Source organism: Tenrec ecaudatus, chromosome X (genome assembly GCF_050624435.1).
Source record: "Tenrec ecaudatus isolate mTenEca1 chromosome X, mTenEca1.hap1, whole genome shotgun sequence".
In the NCBI taxonomy this organism is placed as follows: Eukaryota; Metazoa; Chordata; class Mammalia; order Afrosoricida; family Tenrecidae; genus Tenrec; species Tenrec ecaudatus.
Window position 1 is genome coordinate 23,911,334 of NC_134548.1, and position 10,079 is coordinate 23,921,412.

A 10,079-nucleotide genomic window follows, 5' to 3' on the forward strand; every position below is an offset into this window, starting at 1 on the left:
CAAGTACCCGCAGCTCATGCTGTGACAAGAAGGATATTCGCAGGCATAGCACAGGAGAGCTCCCTGGAAACAAGAGAAAGGCTCTCACAGGAGTCTAAGGCTGGAGGCACTTGGGTGAGAATATACAAAGCTGGTGGATGAGGAGGAAATTGGCCTTTAGTGCAAGTTTCTTACTTGGAGTGTGCGCAGTCAATGGCAACCCAAAATGTCCATACTCACTGTGCCTTGGATGATATCCATGCACTTCTTCCTTTGAGAAGGAGAAGGGTTCTTTCTCTCTGTCTCCAAACTTCACTGTTGTTTTCAGATTGTGTCCTCCTGTACAGAGGAATACAGTTTGTCTAAGCACAGCAAAGTTCCCTGCATTTTGGCGTAACAAGGAGCTCTGTATTGTATAGTTACAATTGGACATTCTTTTCCAGTCTCTACCACGTCTAAAACCCCAGTACCATCAGAAGAACGACCATCCTCTTCATTAAGCGTTTCACATGAGGAACTTCTAAAAAGATTGAGGAAGATTTAATGCGGACCCAGGCATGAAAATATAAACAAACATGAGTGCACACGCACACACACACACACACACACGCCATAACTAGGTGAGTGGATTTGGAGCTCACACTTAATGGCAGAGATCAACTTTGGAACATGGGTACCTATGACTTGGCCTCGCTCGCACCCTGTCTCTCAAGAAGTATTTACTGGTCAGATCATTGCTACTGGGACTGAGGTGGGGAAGAGAGACGGGGCCTGCAGTCAGGACCAAAGGGGAAAGGAGAATAAAAGTCCCCAGTCCCCCAGGGAATATGGACAAGTGATGGGAAAGGTCTTCTTATCCGACAGAGTGGCTTGTAGGGGTGCTTGCTGCTTCTGTAGGCAGTTGGAAATATTCCACCTCGTCATTGGAAAACCTTCTGGATCCTCCATGAAGGGTTCCCGTTTTTCCTCCGGAGAGCTTTGCTTCAGACTGAGGGCTGTCTGTGCTGCATTCTGTCGTTGTGGATGGGCCGTTTGGTGTGTTTCTTTGACTGTGTTGTTTTCTTTTTATGGACGCCAGGACAGGTGAGATGACCAGGGTCTAAGGCTCTTTGCAGAACAAAGATCAGGCGAACACTCCCTGACACGCAGACGTGGAAAATGGAGCTCCGTGCTCGAACTCCCCCAGTTAGGGCTCTTCACCTCTGAGGATTTTGAACACAGACTACAACTCAGTTTTCAGTGCACAGGCAGTCCAGGGAGTGATCGGCATTGTCCCTGAGGATCGTGAGTGAACACGAAAGACAACCATCTGCAAACCATGGGATGCAAGCATTCTCCCTTGACTTCAGGAAATTTCGAAGTCTCAGTGTCCTTTTTTGGTCCATCAAGCTCCCTTATTGGCTTCTGGGAAGGTGACGTCAGCAGACTTACATTTTGGAAATGCAGCTGGAAGCGAAGGTTTCGTCATTGGGTAGCTGCAATCCTTCCTGCTTGTCGTAATATTCCACAGACTGCTCAGGAGTCTAGGCGAGGCCCTTGCATGTGTTTCAGGGAGTCCTCCAAACCGAATGTAGAAGAGCACTACCTACACCTTCCTGTCCTTATCGCTAGACTCAAGGCCAAGGGAACGTAAGACCTGGGATGCCACGTGGACCAAAAGGTCCGTGCTTCGGTCTAGAAGAGTGAGCCATTTCTAGAGAGAAAGGAGAAGCAAACTGTTCTTGGAGGTCAGGCATGGACCCTGAAGGAGGCAGAGTGAATGAATGGATTACCACCTTGTGCACACCTGTGGGAATTGCCCTCTTGGAAGAATGAATGTAACCCCCCCCATGCTTTGCCCCTGCCCCTGCCAAAGTCCCCAACTCGTCCCTGCCCTTGTCCCCAACCCAGCCCCACTCCACAGATGAGCCGCTCCCCCGTTTGGAGTTGAGGGCGTAGGCCTGGGCGACATAGTCCCATCCTTTCTCATGAGAGTCTCAAGGGAGCAGAGAGAGGAATTCAAAGCCCCACCCCAAATCAAGGTCTGAATCTCCAGTGAAGAAGGAAGGGTCCTCGCGACTGAGAACCAGGGAGATCTCAGAAGCCTCCGTGCCCTCACAGTCCACCTCCATGTTCAGAGCCCCCAGCCCTAGCCGCCCTAAAGCACCCTCTCACTGGTGTCTCTGGCTCTCTCTCAGGACCCTGAGATCTCATTCATGGATAGCATTTAGTATTAGGGCCAGGGACACCGCTTTGCAGTGCACCTGCCTCCCACGAATGGAGCGCTTAAGAGTAAACATGACCATCTGATGCACGAAGGGAAACAATAACTTATAAATTATCAAGGGTTCATCAGAGCGGGATGCTCTGGGAGGGACAGGGAAAAGTCAGAAGCTTATACAAAAGGCTCAAGGAGAAAGAAAATGGTTTGAAAATGATGTTGGCAACAAATGTGCTTGACACAATAGATCGATGTATGAATTGAGATAAGAGCCATACGAGCGGCCAGGAAAATGAGCAGACAAAGTGGAGGGGTGAGGGCTGTCTGGAGTCCAGCAAGCCCCTTTGGCTCTTGGATCCCAGGACAAATCTCTCAAGTACTAATGCCTATAGACTCCTGCCCAGAGGGTCGCAGGCAGTAGAGAATTTAATTTCAATTCCATTCAGCTGATGGAAGAAGAACAAAAGCTGTTCTCCCTGGGGATGGTGGGTCTGTGGTAGATGGCAATTTGCAACATATGAATACTTACAGACAAAAAATGCTACCAATCCCCTGCTTTCCAACCTCCAAAAACGAGAAGCTGCACACCATCCCTGGGTTTTATTTGGAGAGTGACGTAACCCGTGCCTTTTTCCTGCAGGTACTCACTTGCTCACAGAGGGTTTTAGCAGGGATCACGTCCCGCCTGGTCATGGAGGCATAAGGACAGTGCTGAAGTACTAAGGTCCTTAGGGAACTCAGGGAGAGAAACGTCTGTGTGTGCACTGGACAGACACACACAGCCTTGCAGGAGTGGAGTCCAGTGTCCTCCTTCAGTTTGTACTTGTATGTCCCCAAAGCCTTGGAGGTGTGGATTGCATACGAGCAATGGGAACTGGCCGAGAGGCCTTGGGAACATTTGTTGGACCAACCCTGCAAGTGAACTTAGAAGACCCTCTTCCTGCTCCTCATTGGAGTCCTTGGAGTCTGTGCCATCATTGACCCGGTAAGCCTCACTCAGCCAGCCAAAGTGCAAATGAGCATCCCTCAAAGATCCTCCAAGGGGGACGATCAGTGGACTGGGTGGGTTTTGGGTTCCTAGAGCAGGACCCTCACAAAAAGTGTACATTGACAGCAGTGTGGATGTCAAAGCCAGGGAGGCATCTTCATGATGAAGGACTCACACCTTCTTTTCTCTCCTTGTCTATTGGAGCCAGCCGGCTCACACGTTGTCCTCTCCAATGCTTGCCTGCTGCCCTTGCCGAGAGTCGTCATGCCTTGCCGTCAGAAGAGTAAAGGCTGCTCTGGTCACAAAACTCGCCAGGCCCAGGAGCCCGCTGACGCCAAGAGCGTGTAGGGTGACCAGACCACTGCAGCAGGGGAGGAAAGCCCCTCTGCTCCTGTGCCTTCTCCTTCTGGGGATTCTCTCCCAGGCTCCCCTGAGGATCAAGGCCCAAGGGTACCGCAGGCGTCTCTGCCCTGCACTTTGTCTGCTGAAGAGGCTTCCTGTCCAAAGGTTGCTGACCACTCGCAGACTGAGACCCAAGGTGAGGGAGATGCAAATCCTCCTGTGGTGGCCGGCCCAAGCTCTGCTCTGGGTTCTCAGTGAGACCCAATTGGCCTGAAGTTCAACATTTTGGTGCAGTTGCTGCTGTACAGCATAAAATTAAAGAGCCCATTTCCAATGAAGACATGCTGAAGATTGTCAACAAAAAGTATCTACAGCATTACTCTATGATACTGAGGAAAGCCTCCTTGCAGAAAGAGATGGTCTTTGGCCTTGAGATGAAGGAAGTGGATTGCCGAAGCCAAACCTATGTTCTGGTCAGCTTTTTGGAGATTACCAGGGAAGAGAGGCTGTTTAACTCCAGGGGATTTCCCACTAAGGGGATCCTGTTGCCTGTCCTGGGCCTGGTGTACAGGAATAGCTACCAGATCAGACAAGAAATCATGTGGGGATTCCTGAATGCATTGGGAATCTTCGACAGAAAGTGCCACTTCATCTTTGGAGAACCCAGAAAGCTCCTCTCCAAAGATCTGGTTGAGGAGAATAACTGGAGTTCCTGCACGTGCCCATCTGTGATACTGCATGCTATGAATTCCTGTGGGGTCCCAGAGCCCATGTGGAAGCTAATAAGAAGAAAGTGCTGGAGTTCTTGGAGAAGCTTGATGAGATCGACATCAAAGAGTTTCGTGACCTCTTCGAAGGCATGTGGCACGATGAAGAAAGGAGAGTGGCAGCCTCAGGATGGGGTGGCACTGGGGTTAATGCCAGGGCCAGGGCCCGTTTCAGAGCCAAGTCCAGCAAGGCCATCAAGGCCAAGCAGGCCAGCCAGGCCTGGTCACAGCCCAATACCTCCTGGGCATCCCAGGAATCACCTTATTCTGCTGCTCCACCTGTTCCCACGCATCTTCCTCAGCCTTGGTACCAAATGAAGGATAAGTGAACCGCTTCACTTTCTGGTCCAAAATGCTTCTTATTCAACATAGTTGGACAACATGGAAGACATGGTTGCCTTCTCCTGTTCCCATCACACATCCTTACGCTGTCCATTTTGCTGGGCCTTTTCATTTACTTATTTTTTTGTATATATATTTTTCCAGTTGACTAATGTTCCTTTTACTCAATGTTGGCTGAGACTCAACTCATATCTAACCAAGAAGGTTCCTGGCTGTTGCTTAGATTTTGTTTTGACCAACAATGTCTTTGGTAAGTGAAATGGGTGGTTCTTCTGGTGATCTAGATGTAGTTAATGCAGCGTGAGGGTAGAGGGAATCTCAGGTGTCACAGAAGTCCATAATCATTAACAGAGCACATGGTTGACTGTGCAAAAGGTGGAGAGGGCTGTGTCAGAGTCCCTGATTGTACTTTTCCCTAATAAATCACATGAGTGACTATATTTATTTAGTTTATCTAAGAATGTCGGAGGAAATAAGAGGTGGTGATGTACACACGTTGTTGACTTCCTATTGCATTGCCAACATGGTACCTAGAATCCATCCTTTGGAGTTTTCATACTGGTATTAAGAACTTGAGGCCAAGATGATGCATTCCATTGTCAAAAATTGTCCTTTCTAACAGCAATGATGAACCTGGAAGTCCCAGATCTAATCTTCATGAAGTGAGCTCATAAGAAGAAAACCCATTTTGAGGATACTTGTACATTAAAGGCCCTGCAAAAGGTCACTTTTTAGCCATGAGCCACATAGAACTCTGAGTAGCAGGCCATTCTAAATAAGGGTACTTGGTCTGGAAGGGTAGGAGTTTGATTGCGGTGGGAATGGATGAGCATACACTGGGGTGTGCCTAGCTAGACATTCATTCTCAATTTGTTCCCTAGAAGCCATCAGGGGCTGCGATGAAGACTGCCTCTGAGCCCATGCTCTGGAGTAGGGGTGACGAGTCCACCACAGAGCCATGTACACCTGAGGCAGGACTGACAGGTATCGCGTACTCTGTTTCTAGTGCACTTGGAAGCCTGCACACATCCAGGGCTCTATTTCTGATGTTGATAAGCAAAGGCTCTGGCATATTCCTGGGGAATTAGTGATCAGGACCTCACTCCGCACAGAAGGCATTAGATTTGGAGTATTTGGAGTGACATTTAGCACACTCCAAGTGAAGCCTATACTTTTGTCCCTGGTGATAAGAAAGGGAAACCAGTGTGACATCGGTAGGATGTGTTATCTCTGGATCTTGCCAACAATTATTGGAATTGTGGGTTCATTAAATATAGGAGTTTTCACCCTGCCCACTACTCTGTAAACTCACTACTATGGACTGAATATTACCCTACCCCATCCCCCAATCGCCTGCCCTGCTACCTATTTCTTCCAAATAATATGGACTCTCAAGCCTCACACTATACCCATGGCTCTAATGCTCATTGGGCACAGGTTTTCCTGTTAATTTAAAGCATCAGTCTTCTTATAGTGGGTGGCTAAATTTTATTTTTGTGAGATATAAAGGAACTGACAAAGCAATTTTTCCAAGCTCACGCTAGGAACAGAGGGATATGAGAAGGCATAGCACATGAGAGCCCTAAGGAACCAAGGAGTCCCGGCTCACATGAGCATAAGACTGGACCCCTACTTAGGGATGAAGCAGGCCCCTACTGTCCCAAACTTGTTGATGAGGACGTCATTGGACATTGGTTCAAAATTCTTGCTTTGAGAGTGCTCAATCAATGACAACTCCTAAGGGCCAGAAGTGTGCTATAAACATACTCACTCTGCCTTTGATGACATTCATTCCAGCTCTTCCTTAGAAAAGGAGAATTTTTCTTTTTCCTTCTCTCTAAATGTCATTGTTGATGTACATCGTGTCCACTCTTACAGAACAACACACATTTACCAATGCAAACCAGCAATCCTAGCATTTGGGCAGCAAATAAGGTCCCATATTTTTGTAGTTTCCCCCAACCCTCTTTGCTGTTCCCTACCACAGGCTAAATTCATGGTACTTTCAAGAGAACGACCTTGTAACCCCTGGAGGATAATTGATAATGTCCTTCAAACAAAGAAGAGGATGCCAGGGCCTGTGAGTGAGCACTAAGGGAGCACCCTCTGCAAAGAGTGGTGATGCCCCTCATGTCCCGCCCCTGAGGTCCACACTGCCAGAACCCCCAGTATCCTTTTTGGCTCCTACAGGCTCCAGAATCAGCTTCTGCAGATGTGATGTTACAAGACTTCCATTTGGGAGAGCCCCTGGAAGCAAAGTCTTCAGCTTCAGGGAGCTTTGCACTTTCTTGCTTGGACGAAAAATTCCCTGGACATCTCAGGAGTCCAGGTGAGGACTGGTCTTTGGTCTGGAGATGAAGGAGTCGCTTCCGATAGACAAACCTATGAATCGGTGGCTTTACTCTTTATTTATTTGTTTTGTTTCTTTTGTTTTTATCTCGTTAGTAAGAAAAAACACGACTTAATTATAATGGAAAATATCTAAACAGTTTTAAAACCCCAAGATGCCTGAATGACAACATATGTACACATGCCTCAATCGTTAACATCATTAACATTAAATTAATACATAGGGAAACCTGAATTTTATAACCCTAAAAATAAACACCTACCTCCCTTTCATCATGTTGACAGCATAGTGACCCTATTGGACAGATTAGTTTAGTCCCTATGGGATTCTAAGACTGCATACTAATGGGAGTAGACAGCATCATTTTTCCTCCCATGGTGCTTCCAGTGGTTTTGAACAGTTGACCTCATGGTTAACTGCCCAACACATAGCCCACTATTCCGCCAGGACTCCAGAATTCATTGAATCCTGTAAAAGTTTGAATTTTGCAAAACAAGTCAAAAGTTAATTACTACCAAGCTTGTAGAAAAATTTAATATCATTATAGGGGACCTGTTGCCATTGTATTGCTGCAGTTTCTGTGTAGGGAAATGAACAAAGAACAAAACTCACACACACACACACACACACATACACAATACAGGATTGCAGCACAAAATAGATACAGACAGAGATGGTACAAAACTGCAACCCTGATGGAACACAGAGCTTTATTTTTATCAACTAAATACTGGCAGTGTTCCCAGATATGTTCGCTATTTCCACACTTATATTTCTCATAGCCTTGACAAAGTTCCCTATCTCAGTGCGTACTGCTCTTGTTTACTGCTCCCAGAGACAACTGTATGCAGTTGTTCCCCAAATTCCTTACCTTTTTCAGTAAGGAAGCAGTTTATGAGAACCGGCTAGGACAGACGTTTGGAGACTGTCCTAGACAGATACATGAAATGAGACACGGCCCTCGTTACTTGGTTCCTTCATCTCCCCCTTTTTTATTTCATTTTGATTTTTTATATGTTGAAACACTGCCATTACATTATGCTGTTTTTACATAATTGTTTTGTTTTTGGTTTTGTTGCTGGAAAATTTAAAAGGCAAACAAATATAATAATTAATAGAATATCATTACCAATGATTATGGAAAACAAGACGTTTGCTTGTTTTATAGAATTAATAGAAGACAGTATTTTAGCAATTTTTTGAAAAGTTTTATTACCAGTAAGTTTGGGTAAATGTTTACTGAAAGTCTCACCAATATGATGTTTTAATACCTGAATTTTTAAGGATACATTTTTATATCTAGTTAATAATTTTTAATTTTTTCCAATCCTTACTAACATTATATGGAATAGGAGTAATACAAAAATAAGAGGTGTCTTAATTACATTGAAGCATAACTTGAGTAGCTAACACAGATATTTGATTTTTCATTCAAAGAACTGTTTGTTGTAGGTTGGCGATGTTTTTAGAAATTTGAGCACTAATGTTATATTGCTGTTGCCACAACAGATGTGAATTTTTATGCCACCCTTGAACAAAGTTTGCTGTTTATAGTTTTAGCTGCTAAGCAACTTTTGCTATGGTTGCAGTAGATGCTATAGCTTCAAGTCCAATTACTTGTGCTATTATCAGTTTAATTATTTTTTTCGTTTGCTTCCTTAATTCATCTAAGGCATTTCACATTTGCATTACTTTTGCAGATTTGCTTTAAGGTTGAGTTAAATTGATAGGTAACCAAATTGTGGGATGCGTTTGAACAAGATACAAACTCTTTTGGGTTTGGTTAAAAGTTTTTTACTATGTAAAATTTATACAGTGTTGTACAGTACAATTTGAAGGATAAGTTAAAACCCCTGTACTATAATTTTAAGTAATATTTTTGATAAAACAACAAAAGGAATTTTATTACAAGCTTGAATATACTGAGTAGCATTAATATGAAGATTTTCACTAATAGGTGCAACAGTATTAGACACATTGATAGACATATTGCCAATTCATGTTTTAATTGGCTTCCCAGATGCTAATAATTTTTATAAATGGCCTTGAGAGTTGGTGGTTTTCAACAATATGGCATAGGAAGGGTTAGTTTTCTGTCATGCCAAACAACAGTTTTATTGCCAGTTTTTTAAGAACCATTATGTATGTGCCATTTTAAAGGTATTTAAAAATTATTAATAAAGTTTCCATGAGGGATTCAATCTACTATTTTAGTTTGTATAGTTTAACAATATTTTAGGCTTTTTTGCTTGACAACGAGTTTATAGAAAGGTTGCATTTTGTGTTTTATAGTAGGGAGTGGGCAAATAGATAACAGGGTAGGAGCGGTTTCAGAGATATTGCCGACCTTTCCCTAAAGGCTTTTTGAAATAAGAAGTGTAGTTGCTGCAAAAAATGAATGATTATACCTCACATCCCAAACATTATGTGAATAAGATAAACAATGAGAACCATATTTTAGGCAAATAGGGAATATTTTTGCCCCCAAGCTATAATTATTAATATACCTGCCTTCCTCTTCAGCAAAAGGGAAGGGAAATTTTGAAACTTTTGCAGGAACTTCTAAGTGTGGGATCTTTTAGTCATTTTTTTTTTGGTTTGTTTTAGAAGTTGGGTTGGCAACCACTCAGCCCCGGAATTTGTGGAAACAAGAGCAAATCCTCAACTCCATTTAAAAAATTTTCCTTCTTTCCACTCTCCTTCTACGGATTGATAAAATAAATATTGCATTAGGAGGGGAACACTGTCTTTTAGGCTTAGAAAAGTGAGATAGTTTTGCGGTTTTTTTTTTTTTAGCACTTGCCACTGATGTTACTAGACAGAGCGCTTTCCACCAACCATAGTGCCAGCTATAGCCCCTGCAAATGACTCAGCTTGATATGCCACATGGCGGACATGTGTCTTCCTTGGGGAAACTGAGCATTAGGGGCAATTAGCTGTCCAGTGATGGGGAAAGCCTTTATTTTTGTATCGGGAGGTGGCCTGTCCTTGATATGAATGGTATTAAATTTGGGGGTTAAAGGAAAATCTTTTTTTCTCCCATGATCCTGCCATGCGAAAGTGAAAGTAGCTCTGGTCAATGGAGCAGCAACTGGAGGGGGAAACATAGCA